At 36.2% G+C, this 18,190-nt stretch overlaps 1 protein-coding gene across 1 annotated transcript in view; it reads left to right on the top strand.

Annotated features, from left to right (window-relative positions):
* Positions 1–386: 386 nt before the first annotated feature.
* The window catches only part of LOC106875705 (NAD-capped RNA hydrolase NUDT12), a 124,335-nt gene continuing 106,531 nt past the window's right edge, over positions 387–18,190 (top strand). Inside the window, exon 1 of the mRNA XM_089361089.1 lies at positions 387–1,867. The gene's annotated coding sequence lies outside the window, so the exon portion shown is untranslated. The remainder of the gene's footprint in view (positions 1,868–18,190) is intronic.

The following is an 18,190-nucleotide window of genomic DNA, read 5'->3' as shown; positions in this document are numbered from 1 at the left end:
ATTGTTAGTTATATAATTTCTCGATATGCTCTGACTGTTGGTCCTTGCCCTTTGCGGGTGTTTTCATTTGTTTTCTTTCGTGATATATTTTAAATCTCTTATGTTTTTTTTAAAAAAATTGCTACGTTTTTTGCCCTTCCTCCATTTATAACATAAGTACACCCTATCATGTTTGTAATAATTTTGTATAAACAGTTTTGTATTTCGTGTATTGGTTCCTGTATCCAATAAAGAAACCATATACTTTCCTGAGATAATTCTTGTGTCAACTTTTGCACTTTAATTCCTGTGGCTGAGTTTCGAGAAAAATCGAAAAACAACCAAAAAGAAAAGCAAATAATGAAAAAAATACATATCAAATAAACATAAAATATAGCAAGAGCGAGTAAAATAAAGAAGGTGTTTGATTAAACTTGAGGCGGTCTGGTACAACTAAGGTGACACTTCGTTGTTTGTTCATACCAGTCACCAGATGTCGCTGGTTACTTTTCTTTTGAAATGTGTTTTCATATATTTGTTGTTTGGCCGTTCTGGGGTTGTTTTAATTGCTATTTCCTGGTTGTTTAAACTGTAGAAAGATAAAATAATAATAATAGTAATAATAATGAAAATAATGATGAAATGATGGAGAGAGATAGAAAAAAAAAACAACAGCACAAAGTATGTAACTGTAAAATGCATTTGGAGAATTAAAAGTGACCAGTTTAGGAGTTTTAAATTAGCAGTTGGTCTGTTAACAGAATTTGTTCTCATGCTGATGTAAGGTTTTTAAAGAAACTGGTAGCCTTAGTAAGAAGAAAGTTGGCAGAACACGATAGACATAAATGCACTAAAAGTGAAAAAGTGGGATAAAGAGAACGAACGAGAATAAGATAGGAAAATAAACGGCAGAAAAGCAGATAGACAGCTCGGTAGATTGACAGACAGACAGACAGAAAGGTAGATGAATAGATAGATAGATAAAATGATAAATAGACAGAGAGATACACAGACAGACATGTAGATATAAAGATCGTTAAAAAGACCGACGTTTTCAAATAACCAGCGCATTTAGGATGTCTAGGATAGGTTGCGTATTACTTGTATAAATCACGACAGCAAAACAAATATATGCTTTGAAAAAATCTAATCTGAGTGGAATACAAAAAAAAAAAGAAAATCCTAAGCCCCACAAAAACAAAACAAAGACAAAACAAAAAAAAAACAACCGCATAAACTTGCAATTTAGATAGAAATAGAAATCTGATCGACAGCGAAATCTTTAGGACCAAAACGAATTCTGTAATAAAAGCGGCTTAAGACTCACTGAAAAACGTATAGTGAAAAACAAACGTTTTAATCTGGACTATTGGTTGATGTAATTCCAAATTATCTAAAAGGCCCACTTTTTATTACATGTGACAGAAAAGAAAACACACACGCAGCCACGTAACAATTCTCTCTTGCAGTGATTTTTGTTGTGAAATATTACGCAGTTTATAAGTTGAGGTACAGTTACTATTACTATTATTATTATTATTATTATTATTATTATTATTATTATTATTATTATTATTATTGTTATTATTATTATTATTATTATTATTTTTATTATTATTATTATCATCATCATCATCAAATAATCTGCTCCCATAAGAACTGGTTCGTTTTGAATTCTTGCAGCTTCTGTTCTCAGCCTATAAAAACAAACCTAAAAAAAAAGAAGAGAGAAAAAAGTTGGCATTTTGGGTGATAAGAACATTTTCATACAATCACGAAGGTCTTTTTTTTGTGTGAATTGTTGTTATTCACCAAATCTAAGAAGACAGACACCAGTTTTTGGAATTTTGATAAATACTTTTACCAACAATTGCTGTAATTTCATTGGGTAAGTTTGAAAAACATTTTTAATTCGTCACCTCCACCTGCACGCACACACACACACACACACACACACACACACACACACACACACACACACACACACACACACACACACAAACGGCGGCGAGCTGGCAGAAACGTTAGCACGCCGGGCGAAATGCTTAGTGGTATTTCGTCTGCCGCTACGTTCTGAGTTCAAATTCCGCCGAGGTTGACTTTGCCTTACATCCTTTCGGGGGTCGATTAAATAAGTACCAGTTACGTACTGGGGTCGGTATAATCAACTTAATCCGTTTGTCTGTCCTTGTTTGTCCCCTCTGTGTACAGCCCCTTGTGGGTAGTAAAGAAATAACACACACATGCACTCAGTTGTACCCATGTAATTGTGTCTATGTAACCATGCATGTGTGTATGTATGTGAGTGTGATGTGTGTCAAGTTGCATGATGATATTATGAGGTGCTACTCAAGCACTCAACAATGAGACCACTTCCTTTTATAGCGGAAACAGTTGTAAGTTACTGAAGTTGATATGATAATCGTTTATTTCTTTATCAACCCCTTTTTTCTTATATATTGGGTCATCCCATAAATAATGCGGATTTTTTTATACTTAATTTATTTTTCAAAATTACAATAAGGTTCTTTTTTAATCTAAAATATACTCTCCTTCATTCTCTACAATGTTCTTCCATCTATCTGGTAGATTTGCAAGACCCCCCCCCCACACCTCTTCCAAAACTTCCTTGTCCGTGACGAAAAATACTATTCCAGTATTGTTCTGATCTCGTCTACAGAGTTTATATTTTTTCCGTCCAAATGATTTTGAAAACTGCCGAATAAATAATAATCAGATGGGGCAATATCTGGCGAATATGGTGGGTGGGTCATCGTTTCCCATTCAAACTGCTCCAGCCTTTGGAATGTCATCTTCATACGTGGCCAAGTATAATCCTCATGAAAGAACACCTTTCGTCTTCAAAGCAAAGATGGCTGCTTTTCTTCTAGCGCAGCTGTCGATGAATGGTTGAACGACAAAATCCAAGCTTCTCTTGCTAGTTCCTCAACAGCTACGATGAGATTTTGTTCCCCCAGGATTTGCAGGACGTCCACTTCGAGCTCTACAGATCTTCCAGAACGAGGCTCGTCTTCTAGGCTGTAGTTTCCGGCTCGGAATTTCTGGAACTACCGTTGATACTAGCTTACGCTTATTGTGCGAACCCCATATACTGTATTAATATTTCTCGCACTTACCGTGGAGTTGTTGCTTTTATTAAACTCATAAAGCAAAATATGCCGAATATGCTCCTTTATCACTCCCATTATAGTTTTGAGAAAAAAACTGTTAAAATCGAACTGCACTCTTCAAAACTTGCTCAAAGAATAAAAACAAGTTTTAAGCAAGTTGATGCAGGCAGTTCATCCCGTCCCTCTTCGACTTTTATAACATGCATTTGAAAATACCGCATTATATATAGAATGATCCAATACATACATACATACATACATTCATATATATATATATATATATATATATATATATATATATATATAAACAATATATGAGTATATGCATATATATGTACATATATGTACATACCTTCATCTACATGTACATATAGATACATACCTGGGTACATGATGTGGCAAAAGAACATGGACAAAATGATAAACAAGGTACAACAAACAAGCAGGCCACATAGAGAACATATCCTTCATCAGCTGCCACCATTAAAACACCGGCGTTTCGAAGAGTTAAAGCAGGACGCATCGTTAAAATGGCTCTTCCCACGAACACAACTTAAATTTTTTTCGTGGCGGATAGTGGCGGACGGAAAACAAGAGAGAAATACGAAACGGTGAAATAAACAAACAAAAAGGCTGTACAGCCAGACATATATATATATATATATATATATATATACATATATATATATATATATATATACATACATATATATATATATATATATATATATATATATATATATATATATATATATATATATATATATATATATATATATATATATATATATATATATATATATATATATATATATATATCCGGGAACAAAGCACACTCTAAAGCGTGGAACAGTAATGTATTTATAAATAGTTAAGTCCTGAATGAATGTGAAACCATTGGTCACTGTATGACCGGACACAGACTTAACTACTTTTCTATATATACGCTGGCCACTTGATAAGATCTTTAAAGTGATTTTATCTTTAATTCTTTACACACACACACACACACACACACACACACACACACACGCACACACACACACACACACACGCACACACACACACATATAATATCTTATATTATATTATATTATATTATATTATATTATATTATATAAAGAAATGGAGTTAAACGCAGGTGCTATTCAAATCTTTATACTTCCGATATATGTTTCGAAAGAAACATTGGTATTATTCCAGAGGGAATAAAATGATGTAATGTAAAGCAATCGTTTTCGATTGATGTTATTGTAGACAATCCATTTTTCGTCCACCATACACCACAATAGAACATATATATATATATATATATATATATATATATATATATTACAGTTATGGCAAACACTCTTCTTAACCCCTGACACAATCAAGCACAGACATGTCAGGGTTTGTTAAGCACGCTGAGCAATTTTGATTGGATTGCTTAGGGACATTATATAATTTTCAAGCAAGCATGAAATACGAAAGAGCTATATAATTTAATAGAAATGAAAAGTTAAGTAGCAATTCTCGTTTTGTCAGAGAATGTGGAGCTCACACCGTCTGTAAAAGTGACCACTGACGTAATAAACTGACTAGCCTGTTCGTTTAAACACCTATTCTGAAGATAGGAAATAGAAAGTGCAAATCAGAGGGAGAGAAGAATGAGAAGCAGGCTGAGAGAGAGAGAGAGAGAGAGAGAGAGGAGAGAGAGAGAGAGGAGAGAGAGAGAGAGAGACAGGTATAGGGTATTGGAATCTTCATAATGGATTTACAAAGGCAATGGCCAATCTTATAGACAATTGGATTTTACTCACAAGGTATTGGAATCTAATATGTATACCATTCTGCCTAAACAATGGATTTACAAATACAATATCCCTACATTCACTCTCTATTTCCTATCTTAACTAAACTGACTATTGCTTAATCATCCTCTCACACCGTCTCCGGCGAAGGGTTACAACAAATATCCTGGAAACAGCTGTAAGACCTTCTATTTATAAATGTTCTATATTATACACAGCTTTGGTTTTTTATCTCATTACGAAAAGTAAATCCTTATATATATATATATATATATAAAAATATATATATATATATATATATATATATATATATATATATATATATATATATATAACGTTGACCACTAACGTGGACAATTAATGTGCTAGAAATAGATCACATCTTGTGATCTATTTCTAGCACATTAATTGTCCACATTAGTGGTCAACGTTATTTTTTTTAAATGTACCTTAATCCCCTGAGATTGCAGATACTATTTCTGAATCTCTTTGATTCTTTAGATGTGCTGGCCTCCTGATAATTAATCGATATTAATTAATATATGATTAATTACCAGATTTTATAATTATATTATATATATATATATATATATATATATATATATATATATATATATATATATATATATATATATATATATATATATATATATATATATATATATATATATATATATATATAATCGTTTCAAATGGTAACACCAACATGTATTAGTTCTTACACAACTAGACTCAACATTACCTAAGCATGTTTTTATCTTTCATCTTTCATAATCATTTTATGAATATCCGAATGAGTTTTGTGACACAGACTCCATGTCGTCTCCTGTAACAACATAATATTCTTCTGATACTACCTTTCTGATGTATTCTTCTTTTTGCACCGAGGAGAATGGTAATATGTAATTAATTTAATTTAATTATAATTATAACTAATTTAATTTTTCTATGTTTCTTACATGTTGGTGTTACCATTTGAAACGACCGTATGCATGGATTAAAATTTTATAAAATTTTAACATCACTTCTTCATCTTTAATTGTTTGTTGAGTTTATATAGGATACGTGTTCTATAAATGCCCATAACACACCTTATACTTATATATATATATCAAATGTTAAGCGGAGCCATTCTAAGTTAGAGTTCCTTTCTAAAGCGTCGAGTAATTAAGTAACAGTAGAATTTCAAATGATAATTTCAAATTTGAACTGATCGCGAGGTGTGTTTGGAAATCGATGGAAAAGAAATGCGAGAGAAAAGGTAAGTAGCGAGTTAGGAAAGAGAGTACAGAGGGGGTGATTGCGTGCACGTAAGAGAGAGAGAGAGTGAGAGAGAGAGAGAGAGAGAGAGAGAGAGAGAGTGAGAGAGAAAAAGAGAGAGAGAGAGAGAGAGAGAGAGAGAGAGAGAGAGAGAGTGAGAAAAACAGTGAAGGAGAGATATAGATATACAGGGAATAAGTTAGTGAAGTCTTGTCTAGTCTTTCTTAGAAACGCAAAGGAGAAAAAGAAGAGAGAGGGAACAGGAAATGGAGGAGAGACTAAAATGGAGAGTTTGAGGGGTAGCTTTGAGACGAAAAATATAAAAATGCAAAAAATGGAAAATACGCAATTTACTCGAGAAAGTAGGTCTGTTATTGTGCAATTGCATAATGGAATAAGATTACTAATGTAAAGCGTAAACAAATGTTCGTTTCTATTTGGAAATGACAAGAAAGAAAAATAAACCGTGGTATATTATCGATACTTAGTCTCTAACCCAAGTAAATAAACGGAAGAAGTGGGTTTTTGCCTAAAGAGTTCAGAGGGAAGGGGAGTAAGTTACTTTTAAGTGGTATGATAGACCTATGCTTTCACACACGCACGCACGCACACAGACACGTACAGACACACACACACACAATATCGTATATATATATATGTGTGTGTGTGTGTGTGTGTTTGTGTGTTTGTGTGTGCATATACATATATGTAAAGAAAATATATAGTTTTATTACTGTAAGCGTATTTTTGTTGACACATTAGAAACGAATTCAAGAACCCAGTGTTGTTACATAATGGTAATGAAAAACCTTCCATTCCTGTGAGTCATGTTGTCGGTATGGAAGAAACTTATGGATCGATGGAACTTGTTCTGAAAGCTATCTGTATCAGTGTATGTACGCACATACCAACAGAAGTCTAACAAATCAACACAACACATCATAGTGTTAAGATGCTATTTTAAAGATAGTGTTAGTACTTATAGATTCTCTTGGAGACCAAAATTTCTATGAAAAGTTGCTGGTTAATACTCAACTAAGATCTCGTTTTGTGGAGGCGCGTGACTCGATGGTTAAAGCGTTGGGCTCCTGATCGTAAAATTGTGGTTTCGATTCTTGGACCGAGCGACGTGTTGTATTCTTCAGCAAAAAACTTCATTTGATCTTGCTCCAGTTCATTCTGCTAGCAAAAACAAGTAACCCTGCGAAATATATGCATCTTGGAAACCAGGAAACCGGCTCAATGAGTCTCTATGACTCCGAAAGAATCTTTGTATTATAATATTAATATCTCGTTTGTACTTTCTATGACAATCCTTCATTCTCTTCGTCGCTCTCTTTCTCTCAGACTTTCTACTTCACTATATCACTCTATTACTCTTTCTTCCTCTCTATTAAGTACAAGCTTCCTCTCACTCTTACTTTCTGCTTTTTTTCTGTATCTCTTTCGTAACTTTGTCCTACTCTTTGTTCTGTTCCTTTACTTTACTTTTACAAACACACACACTTTTTTCTCTCTTTCTGTTGGTGAGAGAGAAATACAACGAGAGAGAGAGAGGAGAGAGAGAGAGAGAGAGAAAGAGAGAGAGAGAAAGAGAGAGAGAAAGAGAGAGAGAGATAGAGAGAGAGAGAGAGAGAGAGAGAGAGAGAGAGAGTCTGTGCGTGCGAAAGATAGATAAGTAGTTAGTGTTGTCATCTTAGTATCCAACAAGTTTTGATTAAAAACGCAGGAATTTTAAGTGCAAGCCTGTCAACACAACGCAGCACTGACACTAAAAGTCTAGTTATTTTTGCCGCTGCCTGCTGTTTGTTTGTTTGTGTGTGTGTATGTGTGTACGTGTGTGTTTGTGTGTGTGTGTTTCTTTATGTCTTTCGACATATAGACAACGTAACGTAGACATAAACTTTTAAAAAAGACTTTCGATTTGAACACTTGATGAAGGTACGTCCATGATTAACAAATATTTTTACCGGCAGCGTAGCGATGGAAAACGACCAAGTAATAACAACAACAGCAACAACAACAACAATAATAATGGCCCACCAATGTATAAAGTACGTTTCTCTGCCCTAGGTGTCAGGAAGACACTCGGCAAGAAATGGAAATAGAATTGAAAGAAGATGGTAATGAGAATGATAATAATAATAATAATAATAATAATAATAATAATAATAATAATAATAATAATAATAATGGTTTCTTTTTTGGCCAGGCAGGCCGAACACAAAACAAATAGGGACAATGCAAGGGACAAGTGGTGTGTTAAACGACGACGAGTATACAATGAATAATAATAACAATTAACAAGAAAAATTGAACAACAAAAATCCTGGGGAGTATAATTTAATAATTAGCACAAGGTCATCAATTTTAAGAGGATGTGGCTAGTCGACTAGTTACAACGACTGTTGTTGAAATCATTGTCAGTAACTGAATATCTTATACTCTGTATAAACACTTTATGTATACTCTATACTCACTATAAGTCTGCTTACTCTATATAAATTTAGTGAGCTGACTAAGCGGACGATGAATTATTTGAACGATGAATTATTTGAACGATGAATTATTTGAACGATGTCTACTTCAACTTTTCGTCTTTACAACTCCAAAACTTTCAGTTTGACACATGAAAGCTTGTTCAACTTATAAATTAAAAACATTTTTTTAAATTAAAAAAAAAAACAAAAAAAAACAGGAAAAAAAAACGTCACAACACATTTAAAAAACCCCCATTTATTACCGGTTGCATTGTAATTGTTTTTTTTTTTCTTCATTCTCCTCATGAAAAAATTATTTATTTTTCATTTCCAAATAAAGGTTTGGAAAAATTAAAAAATAAAACACAGAAATAAAACTAGAAAAAATGCTCTTGTTTTTTGAAGTATGGAAACAGAAATATTAATTCTCAAACTATTTGTTTTCATTCGTAATTGTTACCGTGGCATTGTTATTCTTTTTGTAGCCATTTTTGTTGTTGTTATTGTTGTTGATATTGTGGTGGTCGATGTTGTTCCTGCCATTATTCTTTTCGTTGTTGTTTTTGTTGCTGCTGCTGCTGCCGCTGCTGCTGCTGCTATTACCGTTGTCATTGTTGTTGCTTTGGTACTACTGTTGCCGTTGTGGAGGAGCAATGGCCCAGTGGTTAGGGCAGCGGACTCGCGGTCATAGGATCGCGTTTCGATTCCCAGACCGGGCGTTGTGAGTGTTTATTGCGCGAAAACACCTAAAAGCTCCACGAGGCTCCGGCAGGGGCATGGTGGCGAACCCTGCTGTACTCTTTCACCACAACTTTCTCTCTCTCGCACTCCCTGTTTCTGTTGTGCCTGTATTTCAAAGAGGGCCAGCCTTGTCACGCTCTGTGTCACGCCGAATATCCCCGAGAACTACGTTAAGGGGTACACGTGTCTGTGGAGTGCTCAGCCACTTGCACGTTAATTTTACGAGCAGGCTGTTCCGTCGATCGGATCAACTGGGACCCTCGACGTCGTAAGCGACGGAGTGCCAGCAACAACTGTTGCTGTTACTTTTGCTCTCGTGGTTGCTGCTGCTGCTGTTATCGTTTCTGTTGTTGCTGCTTTTTCTGCTGTTGTTGTTGTTGTTGTTCCTACTGTTCTTCTTGTTCCTGCTACTGTTGTTTTATTGCAGCTATTTCTGTTGTTGCTGGTATTGTTCTTGTTGTCGTTGCTATTGTGTTATTGCTGTTTTTGCTGCTTAAACCCAGAACAATCTTCACCAAGTACTCTCACGATGAAGGGCAATCAGGCTATGACTATCCCGTCATTTTCATAATCGTAGTTTACCTTGGACTTCATTATGAAAAGTGCCATTCCTTTTTCTTAAGTCAATAGATTGTGGCTTAAATCACTCAACCTACTATTTCTAGCAGGTCAAGCAATCACTTAGAAGCCTCTTTATTGTTATATTGTTGTTATTGTTGTTGTATAGCCCTTGGCCAACCCTGGTAAAATGGAACTATAACCAAAGGTGTTTCTGTCACATCACCCCATCTTTATTTTCAGATATAATTTAGTTAAGTCTACATTATTATTCTATTATGTCTCGCTTTTTCTCTCAAGGATGTTAGAGTATAAGTTAAGGGATTTTAGCTGCTATTTCTTGCAGCTTGAATGACTACTTAGTGGCTTCCTCCCTGCCGGTTCGGTTATGTTTTGTTTTTTTAAGTCAAGGCTTAAAATGTTTAAAGGAAATCAAAGAGGTCTGATATTTTATGAATTTTTTTCACCTCTATTTATAGAGAGTAGTTGAGGGAGGAAACTGTTATCATCTGCTTTCACTTTAAAGTATTCAACATGTTTTCTTTTTCTCAAAAGAAGTCTTTCAGTTTCACTTCTCCACACATGGAGGAAATTGAAATTTCAGGGGAAAAAATGTTAGATATGTTACAGAAGAAAAAAAAAATCTTGAATTTAACATTGCTTCTTGTTGGGAAGGTCATTCTACTATTTTCAGCAACAGAATTGTAGAAGTAGAGGACATTGAGAAGGTTAATCCAATCAATAATTGAATAACTTATAAAACCCTATATATCCGGTCGGGCAACTTACCCAAATCAATGCAACTCTTCCATGCTAGATGATCTTCCATAACAGTCTTCATATTTTCAGCTTGATACCCGGTGTCTTCCACTAGTTGATCGATATATGTTCTTCTTGATCTGCTGATACGTGTAATTATAGTTCCATTCTAGCAGGGCTGACCAAGGGTTTAACAACAACAGCAGTGTCAACACTGTAACAACAAAAGAGCTTCTAAGCGATTGGTTGACCTGCTACAAATAGCAGGTTGAGTAATTTAATTAAACCACAATCTATTGACTTAAGGCAAATGAGTGGTATTCTATATAATGAAGTCTAGGTACTGTTTCCAGAAAAGGGGATCGCTGGATATTTTGTCCTCGTTTCTCCAGCAGTCTCTTGCAGGATTTGTTCTGGTTACCGAAGTTATGGTAAGAAGAGTGCCATTACGTCTCTGTTTTGTAGGGTGTTGCTGCCAAAACAGATTAAGAACTGCACGAAGCAATTCTGTGCACGCACCGCAAAGCTTCTGCTTAAGTCTTAATCAATGCTAATGATGAAAAGCCTTAGAAAAATATTGATTCTACAGCTGCTTTGAAGGAATCTTTCTTCATATAGTCCGGAAAGGAGGACTTCCATATAATTCTGAATAAACCGCCCGCTTTAGTCGTTAGCTGTCGGGACACTACACTCTTCAAAACATCCATACTTTCTGAAATTCGCCAACAGTATGTCTAGGCATTCCCTCCCTTTGCAATCTTTACCTGGACATCCTTTTCATTCGAAACAATGTTACTTCTCATGTAGGTAAGTCATCAACCATCATTAGATTGGGTCCATTCAAGGTACAGACACCACCTGTTACATTATAACCCCTGTATTTGGTCTTACGAGCATTGACATATAGCCATGTTTGTGCAGTTGCAGCTGCAGTCTCATTTGCTTAAAACCAATAATTGACTAATTCAGGAAGTAAACTACAATCAACGAACGTATTTTATTTGGCAGAATGACCACCACGCTCCCAAAACGTAGAACTGTAATTTATTTCATTATAGAATCCCCTACCGAGAAACTTGCGAATTAAACGCACAAATGAAACTTTATCTCCTTGTTTTAATAACCATTTCAGGGCTGTTTTCTTTTCTTACTGAACAGAAAAGAGATTCCAATCCCAGCAAGATAAGTTTTCAAATGATTTCAGTTGTTGATATAAACCATTTTCAATCCATTTTGCATCACTAATTCGAACAGAAACGGCAAGAAGGTCACAGTCTCTCTCTCCCTCTCTCCCTCTCTCTCTCCCTCTCTCCCTCTCTCTCTCCCTCTCTCCCTCTCTCTCTCCCTCTCTCCCTCTCTCTCTCCCTCTCTCCCTCTCTCTCTCCCCCTCTCTTATAACCCATGGTCACACGATCTACTAGAAATACCAGCCAAATCTCCTTCAAACTTCGCTCTATAGTCTTGAAAACATAATTAACGGAATTACAAAAATTTACGAATATTCATTATCTCTTTCTTCTTCTTCTTCTTTTTCTTCTTCTTCTTCTTCTTCTTCTTCTTCTTCTTCTTCTTCTTCTTCTTCTTCTTCTTCTTCTTCTTCTTCTTCTTCTTCTTCTCCTCCTCCTTCTTCTTCTTCTTCTTCTTCTTCTTCTTCTTCTTCTTCTTCTTCTTCTTCTTCTTCTTCTACTTCTTCTTCTTCTTCTTCTTCTTCTTCTTCTTCTTCTTCTTCTTCTGCTCATTCTTCCCCTTTACTCTTTCTGTTTCTAAGCCATTCATTCTCTCTCTTTCTCTGATTCTCTCTCTTTCTATCACTCGCTCTTTCCCTTACTCTCTCTTTTTCTCTCTCTTATTCCTTCTCTTTCTTTCACCTCCCCCTTTCTCTCAATATCTCTTTTCCTCTTATTCTTCCCATCCCTCTCTTTCCTTCATTCTTCCCCCTCTCACGAGCTCTCTCTCTCTCTCTCTCTTTCTCTCACTCCTTTTCTTCCATTATTTCTCTTCCTCTCGCTCTCTCTCATCTCTCTTCCCTCCTCTTTGTATGTCCCTCTCTCTCTCTTTCTGTCCCTTTCTTTCAATCCCCCCCCGCTCTTTCTTTCACTCTCTCTTCCCCTCTCGCTCTCTTTATTTTCTCTCTTTTACCTTCTCTCCTTTCTCTCTCTTCCTTCTTACTCTCTCTCTATCCCATACACACACCTTACACAAATATCACACTCACACGTATTATACGCACGCACACACACCAAACACACACAACTCACGCACACACACCATACACTAGTACACTACACACACTCCAGCACTTTCGTTCCCTACTCAAGAGGGTAGCCATGGTATATCTTATTCCTCAAGTACATGACACTTCAGCAACACAACGCTGCAATAACAATGCCTACTACTACTACTACTACTACTACTACTACATAAACCCCCCCCCCCCCGCCACTACTACTACTACTACTACTACTACTACTACTACTACTACTACATAAAAACAAAAACACCCCCCGCCACTACTACTACTACTACTACTACTACTACTACTACTACTACTACTACATAAAAACAAAGACACCCCCCGCCACTACTACTACTACTACTACTACTACTACTACTACTACTGCTGCTGCCGCTTCCACCAATATTGCTACTACTTCTACAACTATGATTTCAGTTGCTACAATGTAAACAAAACCAGCTACAAATAGAACTACCACCACTACTACCACCATCATCACCGCTACGACAACAACAACAACAACAACAGCAACAACAACAGCAACTACTACTACTACTACTACTACTACTACTACTACTACTACTACTACTACTACTACCTTAGCATACGGTCAAATATCGTAACGCTGCTAAACTGACAGCAACCCACAAGAACGAGTTAACGTCTAAGGCTCCGACGCGATTGCACGACGTGCAGGCGGAAATATCCAGATCTTTCTGAAATGAAACCTCGACAGTCTTGAGCTAAGAAGGGTATACACATATTTGATGTTATGTAGACCTGGAGAGCCTGAAAAAGACGGGTTTGTAAATAGCTGGCATGATTTTGATCTACGTCCACCACAAAAATGCCGAGGACTTGTGTTAATATTAGAATTCAATAATACAAAAGAATATTGTCAAACACATCTCAAGCAAACGTTTCTCTGAAAAGTTATAAAACGAAAGAGTGATGTTTTTATAAACTTATTCGGTCAGCCACAGAAAACAAATCGGTAATCATATGCGATAACTTATTTTATAACATAAACCCATTATACAAAATATAAATATAGTTTCATAAAGATTTTATTTAAGCACTTTTCGAGAAACATATAGAAATAATGGGAAAAAATATTAACAATAAAAATATATAAAATAACAGGAGTAAAACGTATCCAGCCGTCCATGGTAACAGAACATATTTATTGCATGTGTAAGAAATTATCTTAACAGCAGTCCATTAAGCGAAAATGTTGTGTGTTACGTGTTATTTGTTTATTAAACAAATAGGAAATATAAGATGGGGGTTAAGGAAACTTGAAGAAATTAGTTCTATATATGTGTGACTGTAATAAAAATAACAGAGAACTATTGTTATAACCGAGTCTCAAAGATCGTCTTTATTGTGTGCGATATATTGTATATATTTAGTCTCTTGAATTAAGATAAAAAAGTTTCGTTTAAAAAATCTCAAAATACATTGTTTAAGACAAAAACAATGTTGATAAGGGCAAAAAACACCGTTATTAAGGATCAAAACGCACCTTTATAAAAACTGTGTGCTTCACTTGATAGTTGGTTATATAGATAAATATATATACATACATACCTAGCTTCATAGATAGAAATGTAGTTTGCTTGACAGACAGAGCGATAGATACACAGACAGGCAGATACATTTCTTTTATTAGCCACACAGGGCTCAACGAAGATGGGACAAATACAATGTAGCCAGGCAGATAGATTGATAGATACATAGATAGTTTGATTGAATGTTATTGACCCTATATTGGGGAGGCAACTATAGCTAACTTTAACTGAATTTCTGTTAAAGTTCTTGTGGTATTTGTGTGAATGTGAAAAGTGGTTGTCTATTAGTTCTAAGAATTTCCTAGCTATGTTAGTAGCTACATTCATGCTATAAGGTGGGTTGAACTATAAAGTTTTCTTCTGTCTGCGTCTTCTTAGTCTATTTACATTTGGTTCAATGCAGTAAATGCTATTCTTGAAGTTAGACCTTTCTAATGCGGCATTATAATATGGAGCTGCTTTTTCAAAAGTCAACAGATTAATTGGAGACACGCCTGTTAATGTTGTTAACCATTTATTTCATTACAGCTGGTGGGTGGTTGGAACCTATGTCTATGTACGAGGCTTCCTCGCTTTGTTTGTGGTAGGGTTTAAATTTTCCTGTGTTAAGATTCATGTTAATGTCGAGGCAGTTGACTTCTTTAAGGTTTGTACTAATTGTGGTTCTTAAGCCAAATTGGCTAAATATTTTGCATAATTATTTCATTGTTCTATCCGTATCATGTCCGTTTTTATTGCGTACTACTCCCAGGCAATCGCCCCTATATAAACCTATGCTAGCTTCTTTTATTCTTTTTCTTTAATTTAATTTCTTTCTTTCTTCCTTTTTTATTTCATTATATATATATATATATATATACACACACACACACACACACACACACACACACACACACACACACACACACACATATATATATATATATGTATGTATGTATGTATGTATGTATGTATGTATGTATGTATGTATGTATCTCTCTCTCTCTCTCTCTCTATATATATATATATATATATATATATATATATATATACATTAGGAGTTGTAGTATGGTAAGAAGTTTGCTTCCCAACCATATATTTCAGAGTTCGTCCCCACTGCGTAGCATCTCCATCTTCTGTATTCTACTATAGCCTTGGGCAACTGGCAGCAAAATGGGAGCATCCCCGTCACTGTAAAGCTAGGAGCGGTGCCACTGCTAAAGAAAGATCCAAATAAGGGGAACGTCATAAATAACTTCAGACCCATCACTCTGCTCAACGTAGATTTGAAAATTTTGGCCAAGGTGTTAGTCGAGAGGTTGGCGCTTGTCATCGAGAAACTGGTCGACAAAGCGCAAACGGGCGCCGTGCCGGGTAGAAGTATACATGACAACCTCCATCTGATGCGCTACATCATAGACAGGGTAGTTAAGGAACCTGGCATGGGTGGGGCGCTGATCAATTTATTTCAATCAAAAGCTTTCGATAGGGTAGACCATCACTACTTGGAGGCTGTCCTTAGAGCGGCTGGTTTCGGTCCCATCTTCCGTGGTTGGATCGCTGCTTTATACAGCGGCAACCGCTCGGTAGTTCGCTTAAATGGTCATCTGTCCAGACCATTCAACATTATGCGTTCAGTTCGTCAAGGATGCCCCTGCTCATCGCTTCGTACGTATTGACTATTGAGCCACTACTGCGGAAGCTGGCGACGCTGAGAGGCATCTCGCGAGAGCTGGGATGCGGAAGGAGTGTGTCTGCATACGCGGACGCCGTCACCGTCATAGTGTCGAGCCACAGGCATATCGACTTGGTCGGCGAGACACTAAAAGAATACTATGCAGTAACGGGAGCAAAAATTAACCGGGAAAAGTCAGTGGGCTTGCAGCTCGGCATCTGGAGAAGCAAGCCTATGCCGTCCAACAGCGACTCCATCGTGGGATGCTGGACCAACGGACCGGCTAAATTGCTCGGAGTCTGGTTCGTTCCGGACCTTCAAATGGAGAAGAACTGGGGCGAGATAACGACTAGGGTGGCCACTCTCTCCCAGCAATGGGCCGAGAGGAAGCTATCCATAAAAGGTCGGGTGGAGGTGAGAATAGAGAGGCAAGTTTTGTCTCGTGAAAGTTTCAATAAAAGATGGGTGAATGTAGCAAAGATGGTACGTGCGAGTGACGAAACCACTTTGAGCATGATCCTGTAAATCGAAAAGAAAGAAAGAGAGAGAGAGAGAGAGAGAGAGAGAGAGAGAGAGAGAGAGAGAGAGAGAGAGATAGATAGAGACAGAGCACTTTGCTGTCATGTGTTTACTCCCTCTCTGCCTGAGGCTACCGTAGACTTTTCTTTCCACGGATAAACCTAATCTTGCTTTATACATTTTTATTATTTTCTGTGATACACGATCCCTTTTGATCGGAATTTAATTTTTCTCCTTTTTTTTCTATTTTCGAAAAGAAAAGCTCTATATTGTATTTTGTCCCTTCTGTGTTCGGCCCTGTGTGGCTAATAAGGAAATTTATCTATCTATCTATCTATCTATCTATCTATCTATCTATCTATCTATCTATCTATCTATCTGTCTGTCTATCTGTCTGTCTGTCTGTCTGTATCTCTGTCTTTCTATCTGTCTGTCTTTCTGCCTGTCTGTCTATCTATCAATGTATCTATCTATACATATGTGTACAACCGATTTCAAGAGTGTGGCCCTTGCGAGGTTAGCCAAACGATATATTTATGCAAACCTAACCTAACGCACACACAAACACAAAGACACACATATATACAGAAACACAAAGACACACATATATACACACACATATATATATATATATACACATATATACACTCAAAATGCTTTGGTCGGCCCGAAGGTATAGTAGAACAGAATACACACATTGACACACACAGACACACACACACACACACACACAGACACCAAACCCCACACACATACACACACATATATTACACGGAAATATTTTCTCACAGGCTGAAGGACTTCAAACGTCCATTCAAGACGTCAGCTTAGCTCTGATGATCTCCAACTTCCCCTGTTTTTTCCCTTCACACACGTTTTCTACTCCATGTATGATTTTATATCTAATGGCTCAATTTTTTGTATATCCTGCTTTTATCTTCCTCCACCGTCTCCTACTTTGAATTTTCCACATAGTTTTCTCATAGTTTCCTTTCTCTCTGTAAAAAAATTTTTTCGCTCAAATAGTTAGCAAAAGAATGGAAATGGTTGATGTGTGAAATTATGTGAACAAAGAGCGCGCGCGCGCACACACTCACACACACACACACACACACACACACACACGCACCCCCCCACACAAGCACACACATATACATACATACATACATACTGACAGACATACAAGTTCATATGTGGAAACGCTGTAACACCAACACAGAAATATGTGTGTATATATATATATATATATATATATATATATATATATATATACAAGTAATGCTATCTGTTGGAGTTTCAGCACTTTAGCTGCTATTTCTGAACTTCGGTATGTGGTGAAGCAACTGTTGCTGATCCCTTAATTATGTTTATAAATGTATAAGAACTGTTAAATAAGTTCTTCACCGATAATGGTGTTTACATACCGAAGGGCTTGGTAAAAATTATTAATTATTAATTTATTAATAAATTAATAAATTGATAATCCTTTACCCTTTTAATTGTAATATA

Source organism: Octopus bimaculoides, chromosome 12 (genome assembly GCF_046866305.1).
Source record: "Octopus bimaculoides isolate indiv1 chromosome 12, ASM4686630v1, whole genome shotgun sequence".
Classification (NCBI taxonomy): Eukaryota; Metazoa; Mollusca; class Cephalopoda; order Octopoda; family Octopodidae; genus Octopus; species Octopus bimaculoides.
Note: the sequence above shows the minus strand (reverse complement) of the source record. Positions and strands in the feature narration are given on the sequence as shown.